This window comes from Ascaphus truei, chromosome 5 (genome assembly GCF_040206685.1).
Source record: "Ascaphus truei isolate aAscTru1 chromosome 5, aAscTru1.hap1, whole genome shotgun sequence".
Classification (NCBI taxonomy): Eukaryota; Metazoa; Chordata; class Amphibia; order Anura; family Ascaphidae; genus Ascaphus; species Ascaphus truei.
Genome location: NC_134487.1, coordinates 297,143,923 through 297,159,535, shown reverse-complemented (window position 1 = coordinate 297,159,535; position 15,613 = coordinate 297,143,923).

Here is a 15,613-nt window from a genome sequence, read left to right as displayed (position 1 = left end):
TGTTCTGCTCTGAGCCTACTTCACGTGTGTGTTTGTACTGTATGTGTGCATGTATGTATATGTATGTACGTATGTATGTGTGTATATATATATGTATGTGTATACACTGTTTATCTTTATTTCTGTGCTTCATTTATGTTAGGTTTCATGTTGCCAAGTATAAAAGGATTTGCTAAATTTGGGGAGGAGAAGACAGGGCTTTGTGGGCGCTCACTGATATTTTAGAAGGCTGTGCAGTGACATCCGAGCACCTTAAAGGATGTAGAATCTCTGTATGAGGAGGGGAATATGATACGTCTCTGTTTTTTAGTGTCTGGCTGTGGAGTGTTATTTTATCAAATAGTTAAAAAAAGATTTTGCAGAAACTAATGAAGAACGCCTGTATTATATTGAAGAAAATCCAAAGAGAGACACATTTACAGTGTGTGTGTGTGTGTGTGTGTGTGTGTGTGTGTGTGTGTGTGTGTGTGTGTGTGTGTGTGTGTGTGTGTGTGTGTGTGGTGTGTCTGCTATGTAACACTGCCCTTTTAAAATAAGTATGTACATCCCATTGTGTTTGTTGAGTTAGACTTTTTACCTACATCTGTTAAATTTAAAAAAACAAACTAGAACTCCAGCAGAGAGGTTATTGAGCCACAATACATGTATGTATTGTACAGTAGCACCGTGGATAATACTATACACATGATACATAAAGCTTGGCCCCCTGCAGACGCGCTTAGCAGAACACCCTCCTACTGTCTCTGTACGTTCTTCCTACCTACCAATTAGATTGTAAGCTCTTCGGAGCAGGGACTCCTCTTCCTTAATGTTACTTTTATGTTTGAAGCACTTTTTCCCTTGATCTGTTATTTGTATTATTTGTGATTTATATGATTGTCACATGTATTATTGCTGTGAAGCGCTATGTACATTAATGGCGCTATATAAATAAAGACATACATACATGAATAAATCCATGATTGGGATACTGTGCGGGGGTGCTACTGGCAACACATATTCTGGACAAACTATAAGACTACAAAAAATAAAGATTCTATAAATGAGAAATTCCAGTAACATGAAGACATTGCATGGGTTTTGTACACAAGGTTAAGATCATTGAACAATGATATATTGTAATGTGCAAATGTATAACATACATATCGTGAGAGCTCGACTTTAACATAACACAGAGGGGCCAGTGCAGCCTTCTGGTATCAAAAGCAACATTGTGAGATGAGCAATCACATTGTATTTCTGTGATTTGGGTCAGCACTGCACTTGCTATTGGTTATTGGGTTGGTTATTGGGCCAACTGGTTCTGGACCGCATTACTCTGTCATCACATTACATATTTACTAAGAAGTGCTACTTCATAAGACACCGGTGCTGGAAGACACCTTATGAACCCAATCAAATGAATAGGCAATAACAGGCAATATCTACTAGTAAGCCGTGCTGGTCCGTAATCTACTGTGCATTTGTGCTGAAAGACAGCGTACAGCCCAGTCACTAGAATGGGCAATAAAGGCCTATCTTAACTATGCTGTGGCGTAAGGTGTCTTCAGGTCCGCCATCATGGCTTCCTATTGGCACGCAGGGCTTGGGGGCTTTGAAACGCCGCGAGAATAGTAACGCAAGGCACAAACGGATTTGAATTAATCTAATTTATTTAAAGCCAAAACACAACGTTTTGACCCATAGGTCTTTTTCAAGTGAGATCTAGTGGCATAATGTCAAAGTCCTGTGCAGTCCTTTTTATAATCCCCACGTTCCCATAATGCCCTCTGCTAATTATCCAAGATCGCGTTTATACGTGCCGATTCAGCTTTCTATATCCCACAACATCACGTCATTCCCTTCTTCCTCCGGCGCCATCACGCATCATACCGTCATCGCGTATTCCACAAGGGGGCGTCCGGACGGTCCGACCCTTTCATCCTTATCCCTTTACTTCATGGAACGCATCCGGCTCCTCCGCACGCTGTGTGTCATCCACCAGACGTCATCATGCAGCCCAGCGCTGCATGTGAATGGTTGCTATAGAAACAAAAAAAAGGCTTGTTACATTATAACACATTCAAAATGTAATTCGGAGTTGTTTAAAAAAAATGCTACAAGTATTTTCTCATAGTACAGAACTGATTTATAAAAAAAAAAACACATGTAGGATATTTCTTGATCTGCAGCTTTTAAGAGGCCATATCTCAACAGTTTTATGTATTGAATGTCTCCATTTGTACACACAAGGAAGATATCCAACAAGGAAGATATCCAACCAGGAAGATATCCAACAAGGAAGATATACACGCTGTAATTATGTCATCAGAGGGAGCTGTTTATCAAGCACACAAGTGTTCCTTTCTCATTTCTAAATACATTACTTGTGATGTGACTCGTAATTGAGTTTCATTTGATTTTGTTAATATCAGGAGAGAAAAAGATGAGACTGGTCTCGAAAAATTGTTTCAGTTCATAAAAAAACAGACGTCTTTCAGAAAGGGAAACAAAATAATCTAAACGAAGCCACGCGGAGAACTGGTGGCTCTCATAATGAATACAGCACTATGCGCTGCTTACAATGGCGCCCTTGTTGTTGTTTATGATGAGGTTCATTAGGTTTACTAGAATGGGAGTGATACACGACTAAAATATTTTGCTTCTCCAAAGTTTGGAAAAGTTACCGCATTAATATAATGTTAAAATGTATATTAATTTGTATTATTATGTATATTCATTTGTATTATTATGTATATTCATTTGTATTATTATGTATATTAATTTGTGATGAGCGAATGTGTCAAAGTTTCGGCCTGCAAACTTCTGAACGAACTGTTTCTTCGCAAACCCGCAGAATTTCGTTAGAGCCTCCTGTTATTCAAAAGTTCGCAATCCTCCTAAGTCTCTTTTTCGCTTTTTTTACATGTGTTGAAGCAAACTTTTTACGTTAGCTTCACTTTTATTCAAATCTTCACCTTCGCTTTGTCTAATTTCTGCCTCATTAAGTACATTTTCTCTTTCCCTCGGTCCCGTTTTCTCAGAATCAAATGAAAAAAATACGCAGGTGACTTTTTTTTTTTTTTTTCAAACTCAGACAATAAGTCAAAATTACAAAGAACCGTTATTTTCGCAGCGGATTCGCACTTTGGCGACAAGTTTACTCATCTCTAATGTTAATAGGCATTACATCACTAGATTAAAGAATATCAATCGTTTAGCTGTTTGTCAGTTAGATAGTAGGGCTGTGTACACTTGAAGAAGGGACCTGTGAGGTTTCAAAATCACTGTACAATCTGGCCTCATTTCTTTAACTCTCATGTTGCTGGCATAAGAAGTAATAAAACATGCTGGCATTACTAATTATATTGATTAACATCTACTCAAAGCCAACTTTTAGGTAGAAATGCATAGGAATATTTGGGAATTAGAAATAAACTGATAAGATTTAAGATATGACTTTCCGGGCCAGCATAATGGGGTACAGCTTGGTGTGGAGACAGGCTGTATGGGATGCAAGGACCATCTTTTGTGCTGGATGGAGAATGAACAAATGTTAGAAATATTAAAATGAGCAGTTCCTCCTACTTGTTTCTTTATTTTGCCCCCATTTTTAGGGTAGGGTAGGGTGGGGAACCGCAGCTGCCACCGAGCCAAACACCACTATTTTCAGTTGCGAGGACTTACGGGATACTTACCAATGAAATTACTGGGTTGAATTCTCCCTCGGGTAAAAACAAAATGGCTGCCAAAACACCGTCCAATAGGAAGCTGCAACATCATTGGTTGGGGCTTCCCATTGGGTGGCCATTTAAAATCCCCTACAAAAAGCAGGCAGTAACCATGGTAACTTCACCCCGGTTAACAATATAACTGCAGGCATACATTTGGGATTTCCTAAGTGCGATACAGATAAAGGCTCCAAACAAAATAAATACATTAAAACATGAGAAAATGTAATATAAAAGAAAGAAAAAAAAATGTAACTTTTGAACTTCACAGAACAAAAAAAAACAGGAAAAAAATATAACTTTGACATGAAACATGACGTAAAGTACCATTAATTAAAACATTATCTAGTGGTATCACACAAGGGAGGTTGTGAACTGCTACTATATACTGTAGGGTGTGTATTGAAGTGGGTGAGGTGCAAATTTCAAAGGCCGTGAACCAGTCTTTCTTTGCACCGAGTCGCTGGTGTCATAAAATCAGCGGCTATTTTATCCTTAATGGCTTTGGTGTTTGGCTTTAATGTCACAGGTTTGGAGGGTGCGGTCGCCGTGCCTCCACTTTAAATAGTTCAAAAAGAAAAGCTTCTTAAGGGGAAAATAAATAAATAAACAGAAAATCGCCGGGCGTGGCTGGCAGTTATTTAAGTCCACGTGTGAGACTCGTTCTCGTGGGTTAACAGCCGGCAGATAAAACGGAGAGTCGTAAATAAAACAAAGATTATTTATTTATTTATTTATTTATAAAATATTTTACCAGGAAGTAATACATTGAGAGTTACCTCTCGTTTTCAAGTATGTCCTGGGCACAGAGTAAAACAAATAATACATGGTTACAAATACAGTTACATAAATGAACAAGGTATACATTTATATACAAGACATTGCATGCACAGTTAAAGAAAATATATATTATGAGCGTATGAAACAGTTACAGACCAGATTAAAGTGTGAGACAGCCTTAGATTTGAAAGAACTTAAGCTGGTGGTTGATATGAGAGTCTCTGGTAGGTTGTTCCAGTTTTGGGGTGCACGGAAGGAGAAGGAGGAACGTCCGGATACTTTGTTGAGTCTTGGGACCATGAATAGTCTTTTGGAGTCTGATCTCAGGTGATAGGTACTGCATGTGGTAGGGGTGAGGAGCTTGTTCAGGTAGCTGGGTAGCTTGCCCAGAAAGTATTTGAGGGTGAGACAGGAAAGGTGAACTTTGCGCCTAGACTCTAATGATGACCAATCTAGTTCTTTGAGCATTTCGCAGTGATGTGTGTTGTAGTTGCATTGGAGAACAAAACGACAAATTGAATTGTAGAGGGTGTCAAGTTTGCTAAGGTGGGTTTGAGGAGCCGAGCCATATACTATGTCTCCATAGTCAATAATTGGCATTAGCATCTGCTGTGCAATACGCTTTCTGACCAGGAGACTTAGGGAGGATTTGTTCCTGTAAAGTACCCCTAGTTTGGCATAGGTCTTGGTTGTCAGGGTATCAATGTGCATCCCGAATGTTAAGTGGGAGTCAAACCATAAGCCCAGGTATTTAAAACTAGTGACAGGTGTTAGGGTGGTTTTAGCGTTGGTTCTAATCAGGAGCTCAGTCACTGGAAGCTTTACAAATTTAGTCTTGGTCCCAAATACCATTGTTACAGTCTTGTCAGTGTTTAAAAACACTTTTAAAAAAAGATGCTTTGCCGTGGAGTAGACTTGCTCCTAATTTGTGTGCTCCTGAGCGGGAGGCGGTTTTTATTCCTTAGGCCGCGCTTAGAGTGCCGGCGACGGTGACGTCGGGCTGCGGTCGCTGGAAAAATCAAATTGAGATGACTTCCAGCGATCGGGACCGCGTTGCGTCGCCGGCAGTATAAGCGCGGCCTTAGTTATACGCGACAGGAGAAGTTTATCTTTTCTCTGAGGTGCCTGTTACGGTTTTCAAGCCGGTGGTAACCCTGCCTCTTAAGTCTCTCTAGTTCAGGGGGTGGGCAAATCCAGTCCTCAAGGTCCACCAACAGGTCAGGTTTTAAGGATATCCCTGCTTCAGCACAGATGGCTCAATCACAGGCTCAGTCGAAGACATCTGTGCTGAAGCAGGGACTGATTGAGCCACCTGTGCTGAAGCAGGGATATCCTTAAAAGCTGACCTGTTGGTGGCCCTTGAGGACTGGAGTTGCCCACCCCTGCTGTACGTCTTTAATGCACTGAATGGGTTAAGTCAGGGGTGCGCAAAGTTCCTGAGCTGCGCCCCCCCTGCCAGGCAGCCGCAGCGCTATGCCCCCCCCTCCCTCTCCAAGGACCCAGCGTCAAATGACGCCGCAAGTCATGTGATGTCACATGACCCTACAGAGTCATTTGACAGGTGTTGCCACGGCGATGCGTCACGTCACATGACCCCTGAGCGTCATTTGACGCCATTTTGCCATGGTGACGCGTCACTAAAGAGCCGGCAGAGAGTGGGAAAGGGAATTACAGAGGCCTCACGCCTCCACCGCCATTTAATTTAAATGCCTTGGGGGAAATCGCGGGGCCTCTGTAATCGCAGCGTGCCCCCCTAGAAATTATTGTGTCCCCCAGTTTGCGCACCCCTGGATTAAGGGATGATTCCAAATGGGGCAGGGACTCTCCTTCCTATTGTCTCAGTTTGTCTTCACATATAAGCACTCTCTTTGTCTTACCATGTGATTGTCCTCCCTCCCACCTTGTACTGCACTACGGAATATGTTGGCACCAGCCAAACATAAGATAATAACAAATCATTTTAATAAAATGAAGGATATGTGTATTGAGGGGAGCTAGAGCATCCAGTCGATGCGAATAGATAGCAATGTTGCATCCCTGTGCATCAATATATGAAGATTCATTATGGAGAAACAATTCACAGGCACCTTTAAAAAAAAAATCTATTTTTTGTTTTATTATACAGTATGCAGCCTTTGCTGACTTTTACCCAGCTACAGTGTATTCCTTTATTACTCAGGTAACAGTATCTATTGTTACAGTTTGCAGCTCTAACTGCTGGGAATATTGGCAACAAATTATCACACACAGGAAAGTGTTGCAAAGATCTTGCACTGCTGGGGTGGTGGGCTAAAACCTGCTATAGAAATCAAAGGATGTTCAACAAATGAAAACTCATTAAAAACGGCATTGAGTCGACTAATAAAGAAAATGCAATTAGTATTATCTAATACTACAGAAGTGATTTACTTTAAAACAGAAACCACATGTGCCGGATCTTGCTCGGATTGTTTCAGAGGCTGAGCAGCAGACACTTGAATAGCGAGTTTCATGCATTTACTGCCAAGGTGAAGGAACACAAATGGAAATGTTCGCATCACTAGATGTCTGGCAGTGATTACGAGGGAAAAAAGGACAAGGAAAGGCAATTCTTAAAAGTAAAATACTCCTCGCACCGTCTTAAAGCAGCAGTCCCGCCCGCTGGGTTTTTTCTAACCTCTCCCCCTCTTTTGTTTTTTTTTTAACTAGGGGGTCACCAAAGCTGAAACATGCACTCCAGTGAACCCCCAGGGGATATGTATCAGTAAAAGTAGTGAGTTCCCATCAGGGGAAACAAAATGGAAGTTCCAATGTGGGCCAACAAGAAGTCGCACATTCATCCGGTGCACTCACCGGCAGACTTCCCGTTAGGCCCGGGCCCAGGGCAGCAAAATTTGGGGGCGGCAAAAATGTCCGCCCCTATATATGTTTGCCGCGCTCTCGGGCCTGATGGGAAGTCATTTTATCTGTTGCGGCCGCCTCCTCGCCTGCCGCCCTCCTCCTCCTCCTTCTGAACCGGAGAGTCAAATGACGCCGCGGTTTACGCTGCGGACGTCACCAACGTGATGTCACAGTGTCTCGTTGCCACGGCAGCGTGACTTCACAGCGTCAAATGATGTCATGACGTGGCAATACCATGTCAACGTGATGCCTAGCGACATCACGTCGGTGACGTCCCGCGGTTCAGAAGGAGGAGGAGTATCGGCAGCAGCAACAACCGTGTATAGGGGCGGCGGATTTTGAAATCGTGTTAATTTTACCTATAAGTAGCCCCGTAGCAGAAATTAACGGGGTTCCGTTCCGAAGACCCCCTGCTTCAATCATGGGTACAAAAAAATAAATTAACAAAAAAATAAAATAATGAACAAGATGCATTACTTCCGACATGGGACTGCACCTTTATATTTTTAGGTGACATGTTAAAAACTCTTAACTCCTGAAGGAGTCTGCAATAACTCATAGCTGGGGCTATTACAAACCTCCACCCACTTTGAAACAATAAAGACTGTCTGGGAAATAACCCGCCTGCTTGGTTAGGATCGGGAGGGGGTCGTTAGATCGCAGAATAGTTCTCATTCCACGCCCTGTTGTTTCACGTAAATGAATTTTTACGACTGTTTAGACAACTGCTTTTTTTTTTTTAAGAGCTACTGAAATGTACTGGGAGGGTCTCTATGGGGGCACCGTGCAGGTGTCTTATTATACATCCCCGAATTACACGCACCGCCAACACTGTCCCATACTTTATTGCAGCAAGAGGTTCAGACAAACATATTTGGGGGGGATAGGCGCAGGGGTGAGAGGAAGGGCTGGCGTTTGTGTGGAAGCTGCAGAATTCAAAGGGTTGGCAGCCCCGGAAATGAAACGCTTAAACAGCAATACAAGCCGCCTTTTATTCCCACGGCTTTTTTTATTATATAAATATATAAATGTATAAGTTTGAAGCAGGGCGTCTCCGGGGCCGGAACCCCCATTCATGTCAGACCCGCGGACGCCCTTCTTCCAGAGACACTTACCTTGGTAGGGGGGGCGCCAGTATCGCTATGCTTTGTAAAGCTCCCGCATCACGCGGGCCAATAGGAAGCCGCCCCGGATGACGTCACAGATTCCTATTGGCCCGCAGGACGCGGAAGCTTTGAAAAGCGCCACATTATGTGAACAGAGCGAGCAAGAGCGGGTACCGGCACCCACTTCAGAGGTAAGTCATTCTGGAAGCAGAGGAAATGAGTGGGGTTCAGCTTCGGGGACCCCCTGCTACAATCCTATTTAAAATAAGGTCGATTAGATTGCGAGTGTAAGCGGCCTAAATATGTACAGAATACTTACTCACTGAAATACAAGAGTCACGTATATACTGTATGCCTGTATACTGTATGCCTGTATACTGTATGCCTGTATACTGTATGCCTGTATACTGTATGCCTGTATACTGTATGCCTGTATACTGTACGCCTGTATACTGTATGCCTGTATACTGTGTGCCTGTATACTGTACGCCTGGAGACGCATAGGGACACAGAATGCTCGCAAGGATTATTAATAACAGATGTACTGAATATGGTTTCTCCCATCCGTATGAACGGAAGATGGTGGTTGTTACAATTCTGCGTATATGCGCACTGTAATCTTAATTTATCTTTAAATTATCTATCTGGATCCTTATTTCATTGGACAGTGCTCCGGTTTCTCTATTCTTGTTCCTCCTCTACTCTCACCTGGCCACGTGTACGTGGTCCGTGCCAGTCACCCGCACATAGCCAGCCTTGTGGGACAGATGGATCGCCGGGGAGCACGCCGGGGATCCGTGCAATGTCCCCGGTGCCGCTTCCACAGCCCGTATGTGGGGGACACCACCATGATGGACAATGTGCCATGTAGTTGTACATGCGTCAGTGCTACAGTATCACGTATACAAGGTTTTCCACCAGGGAACACCTTTTTCAGCTACACAAATTGATCCACAGAACGGGGTCAACAAAAAGAGCCCCTAGTTATCTGCCCTCATTGAATTCTCTATAGTTGATATATATATATATATTAATCCAGAGATGCTAATATTTCCTCATTGGGCCTTCCTGATAAAGCACTGGTGGGGAGGTAGGGGGGGCAGTGTATTCAGTACACAGCACTGACCAGCACTGAATTTAGGGTGGGACCCTATCGTAGAGCTCTGCCTTCACTTTTCTTATGACCTATCAGGAAGGCCCAATGAGGGAATGTCAGCATCTCAGGCTTAATGTCCTGGAACAGGGTTACACATTTTCTGTCTCCCTTTGCAGTTTTAATGATAACGGTCTCCCTAATTAAGCTGCATGTTTTCCTCCTGTTCCAGAAGCTAGCTGCCTGTGTAAACGCAACATTATTGCCACATTTGCCTTCTTACACAGCCCTAGCTGGTTGTCCTGGCAACCTTCTAATCTTCTTAGCTAGAAGGTTGGTTCAGCCCAGCTCCCCTGTCTTTCTGGCAGTTACATTGGTCCTTAGACCTTTCCTGTCTGTCACAGGAAAATCTGCTCCTTTCCATGCAAGCTGGCTTTGTGAGTACATGCTACCCTCCATCACACCCCCTGCAAGGCCATCCTTTTTACCGTCCTCCCATACCAAGGTACCTTCATCTAGAGAAGCTCTCTCTCATTGCATAACACCATTATCATGTACCTTTTATATTTCTGTTGACTCCCCCAATAAAGTTGAAGAAAATAGAAGGACTTTGTGTGTTTTCAAAAGGGGGTGAGTTAAACCACTGGAGTCACTCACATCCCACATGTGATCTTGGTTCCAGAAGAATATATATATATATATATATATATATATATATATATATATATATATATCTCCATTATACAGGATTCAATGCGTGCAAATAACTAGGGGATCTTCTTGTTGACCCTGTTCTGTGGATCAATTGTGTGTATATGCATCTTCTATCCCCTAGGTGCACCTTGATATTTAATCTACTGCTGTGAAGCGCTATGTACATTAATGGCGCTATATATAAATAAAGACATACATACATACATCTACATTAATACAACTAAGAGAGTCTGAGCGGTAGGTTAACCGTTGGATAATAAACTTCTGTTTCAGGTAACATTTCAGCCAAGAAAAATGGCTGCTTTTTCTTGCACAATACTACCTTTATTCATTAAACACTGTTTTATTTTTTACTTCTAGAAAGAGCTTTCACATTAGAGGGGAATATATCCCGAAGGCAGGAATAATCTCTCTGCTGAGAAACTCAAAAACACTTGGAAATAGATAAACAAATGTTTCCCTTATTATTTTAAACACCTCTCATTCCTCCTAATGCACAATGCAAAACAATTAATATTCACTTAGATTGTAAGCTCTTCGGGGGAAGGGACTCCTTTTTCCTAATGTTACTTTTATGTCTCAAGCGCTTACACCCGTTATATTATTATGTCATGTCTTGCTGCTGTGAAGCGCTGTGCACATGGATGGTGTTATAGAAATAACGATATACATACATTTAGGTTAAATAGCTTAAATCATTATTACCAACCTCAACGTATTGATTAGTTTGAGCAAGATTTCGGAATTTGAGAACATCGAGTCAGTGTAGGATAGCAACTGATTTTGTACTATTGTGGTATTATTGAAATGTAAGGAGACCATAGTATGGTTGTAGTGAAAAGAAATAAACAGTGACACTTCACAATAGGGATCAAGTGAAATGCATGGAATCTCAACACTGTCCGGGAACTCCCTGCAGGCTTCCTAGCCTGGAGTCAGTGCCGACTCCATAACTTTCCTGCAGACTCACATCCTGCCCACTTCCTGGCTATTTCCTTTAAAGATGGGTTAAAAGTCCCCACGTCCTTACTAAGTACAACCTAAGTTCTGGACTCACAAGGAGTTGGAGCACAGGGATTATGTCATCTTAGTTTAACTCAGGGGTGCCTAACGCCAGTCCTCAAGCCCCCCTCCAACAGGTCAGGTTTTCAGGATGTCCCAGCTTCAGCACAGGCGGCGCAATCTGATTGAGGCACCTGTGCTGACGCAGGGACTGATTGAGCCACCTGTGCTGAAGCAGGGACTGATTGAGCCACCTGTGCTGAAGCTGGGATATCTTGAAAACCTGACCTGTTGGCGGTGGGGAACTCGAGGACTGAATTTGAGCACCCCTTGTAGAATTCCTTGCAGCCAAGCTTTGCATGGCACAACGTCTTGGGACAGTACTAAGGAGATGTATGCACCAGACATTGAACACTTTCTTCCTTGTTTGAATGAAAACAGTTATTTGACATATTGTACAGTGCATAATATGAAACTGACGCTAGGCTCAACTGACTCCAGTTCTTCTGTATTATATTGATCCAATACTGGTTCTGCAGGAAACGTTGGTATACTAATACCATTATCCTTCATTTGTAAAACACCAACAGATTCCATAGCGCAGTACAATGGGGGTGCAGAGTGACATCAATGATATAAACTGAATGACATACACGTAAGAACAAACACGTGCAAACAGATGCAGGAGTAATGAGGCCCTGCTCCTGAGAGGTATAAAATAAGAGACTAAGAAAAACCAGACTGGAAGTTTAATATAATAAGACGGCCTGGAATCAGTGGGCTGGTGTATGCTCTTATAGATGGGACTTCGACTGAGCCACCTGTGCTGAAGCAGGGGGTTAACTCATAGAAAAGACTTTATTGGGTCAAAAAACGAACCCCTAGAGAGGTAGGGGATACACAGTACAGAAGAGCTGAGGAGTGAGAGGGGCCATAAGTGGGGGCAACAGGGAGAAATTTTGCAAAGGTCCCACGCACCCACAATTAGTAATGTTTTGTTATATTAACACGTGCAAGATATGTTCTAGTTCCAGGACAACTTGCCGGGCAGCGAGGTCCAGGCTGCAGAAAGCTGAAGGATGCAGGCACGGGCCCCTACGGTTTTGCCGGCTTTTACCCCAATAAGAGACCGCTAGGTGGTAGGTGTTGACTTTACGATTGGACCGGCTCTGCCAAAAATCTATAACAGGGGACGCGGGGCGCCAGCTGTGCAGTTGGACCCCAGCAGACACTGGGGTTGTTTGGTTCAGTTTAAGGCATCCCAGTTGGTGAAACCTTCCACGGGCGGTTTTTAATGTTTTGCCCAATCGGGTGGTTGATAGTTTTTCTACCAATTTATGTTAAATTGTTTTTATTATGACCTTTTATACCCACTACTACTGTACAGTCTCAGACTGTCTTATTTATGGTTTAATTGTGTTTTTTCCTTTGAGGGCCTGAGATGGGGCATCCTTGGCCTTCACACAGTTTTGCTCTACTGCAAAAGAATCATGTCTGTCACCCTAAAATAATATATAAATCTATGGAACTATTTACAAACCTGCAATGGACCTCTAATAATCCCCCTGCTGCCTGCATTTGTGTCTAACATAACATATGCATAACTGTATTCAGACACTACACCAAGGGCAACATCAGTCCTCAGGGCCTCCAACGGGTCAGGTTTTAAGGCTATCCCTGCTTCAGCACCGGTGGCTCAATAAGTGGCTCAGTCTTTGACTGAGTCACCGGCGCTGAAGCAGAGCTATCCTTAAAACCTGATCTGTTAGTGGCCCTTGAGGACTGGAGTTCCCCACCCCTGCACTAGACATTACTCACTTTCACTGACGATGCTGTGATGCACTGGCTGTAATTGAGCTTTTTGTGCAGAAAGAATGTGTTTAAGGAATTTAACAGTTGATTATCAACTTCCTTTGACAGCGATGCCAGAATCAGCTGAAAGAGGCAAGCCTGCAAATATAGCCCCAATATTATGCACACATGTATGGGAGAATACAATAGTGTAAAGCAGGGGTGGCCAACTCCACTACTCAATGGCCACCAACAGGTCAGGTTTTCTGGATTTCCCTACTTCAGCACAGGTGGCTCAATCAGTCGCAGCCTCAGCACAGGTGGCTCAATCCGTCTCTGCTTCAGCACAAGTGGCTCAGTCTTTGAATGTGCCACCTGTGCTGAAGCAGGGATATCTTGAAAACCTGACCTGTTGGTGGCCCTTGAGGACTGGAGTTGGCCACTCCTGATGCAGCTACTACGTCTTTGGGCACATGAAGTGCCAGACCCCATGGCAACGTCATGCAACACTCAAATGGTTAATTCATAATTAACATACTTTAAAAAAAACAAACAAAGATAACACAAAGTAATCTCTTACTTAATCCCTGACGTGAGTAGACTGATTGGCTGCTCTCTGCTTTACGTTTTCGAAAGCTCTGTAGACAGATGGATTTGAAGAATGAAGATTCTTAGGAAGCTCAGCAGAGGCTTCTGTGCAATATAAACCAACCACCAGCTACATACCGTGCTTTAGTGAATGATCGGTACTGACATACTGCACCATTCATTTTTGAATCAAAAGTACCACCTGCAATTTCAAAGGCAAAGATTTGTTTTAGAAAACCTCCCTTCTTCCTGTTTTTACAGAATAAATATCTTTGTAAAATGCAGCCCAGAGTTTTGTACCAGTGTAGATCTATTTATTAAATCAGATACAGGAAGACTAATTTTGATGACCCTGTCATTGTGTGGAGTCTGCAAGCCTCGTTGGCAATCATAGGTTTAAGCCTGTTTGACAACTGAGTTGGACTGTTGTTTATTGCAAGCTAATTAATACTGCAAATCCAGTTTGCACTTTTCGTTCCAGAAAGATCTGCAATACATCATGCTCGAAATGCAAATGATCGCAGATCGTGTCACTCTTTACTTCTCATCCATTTTAACATGGTTCCCCTATAAGCTTATGCCTGACGCATTACACAGCTTTTCAGCACCGCTTGGGTTAATAAAGTGCAGAGCCAGTAACCCTACTCACAGACAGCTATTTCGACCCTTTGGATCTCATTAATGAGAGCTTGGTTACTGGCTGTGCAATGTGAAGCTGGTACGTGGGTATAATCAGACATGATTATTTTTGTATTTATCTTATATTTTAGTGAAAGGTAATATATCTGCTTTTAAGCCAATATATGCTTCTTGCTGTGCGTATTACTGATTTTTGTTTGCATAAGCAGCCTCATAGACTTGAATGGAGTCTCACTAATAAAAATTAACACTTTTCCATCAAGAGTACATTTGTTTGACCCAGAATCACCAAATTTCACGGATTTCAGTCTGTGCAGCGTTTCATATGTCAAGGTATTTGTGCATATCGGTGGATGGATTGGTTACAGTATATGAAGAACAGGAAACATTTTACATAACGCATATTGTAATAGGATGTATCAAATTCTGCTTCAGGGCCCTAATGGAAATATCATTTGTTTTCCAGTTCAAATTCCAAATTATGTATTCTCCATGTGCTCCAGGCACTACAGTTAGATTGTAAATAGTTTTGGACAAGAGCTATGTCTCTAACATTCAATGAACATTACCAGACCATATAAGAAAAGCTATTGTTATTTTTCCTGTCTCACAAAACTATTGTCACATGGGAAGCAGCAGATACCCTAATGCTTAACAGACATGCGTCAGTATTAGAATTACAACTAGATTGGTCATCACTTGAGTCTAGGTGCAAAGTTCATCTTTCCTGTCTTGCCTTCAAATACTCCAGATCAGAACCAACGCTAATACCACCCTAACCCGTTACTAGTTTTAAATACTTGGGCACATGGTTTGACTCCCACGTAACATTCGGAATGCACATTGATACCCTGACATCCAAAACCTATGCCAAACTAGGTGTACTTTACAGGAACAAATCCTCCCTAAGTCTCCTGGTCAGAAAGCGTATCGCACAGCAGATGCTAATGCCAATTATCGACTATGGGGACATAGTATACAGCTCGGCACCCCAAACCCACCTTAGCAAACTTGATACCCTCTACAATTCAATTTGTCGTTTTGTTCTCCAATGCAACTACAGCACACATCACTGCAAAATGCTCAAAGAACTAGATTGGTCATCGCTCGAGTCTAGACGCAAAGTTCATTTCTCCTGTCTTGCCATCAAATACTTTCTGGGCAAGCTACCCGTCTATCTGAACAAGCTCCTCACCCCTACCACATGCAGCACTTATCATCTGAGATCAGACTCCAAAATACTGTTCATGGTCCCAAGGTTCAGCAAAGTATCCGGCCGTTCCTCCTTTTCTTACCGTGCACCCCAAAAC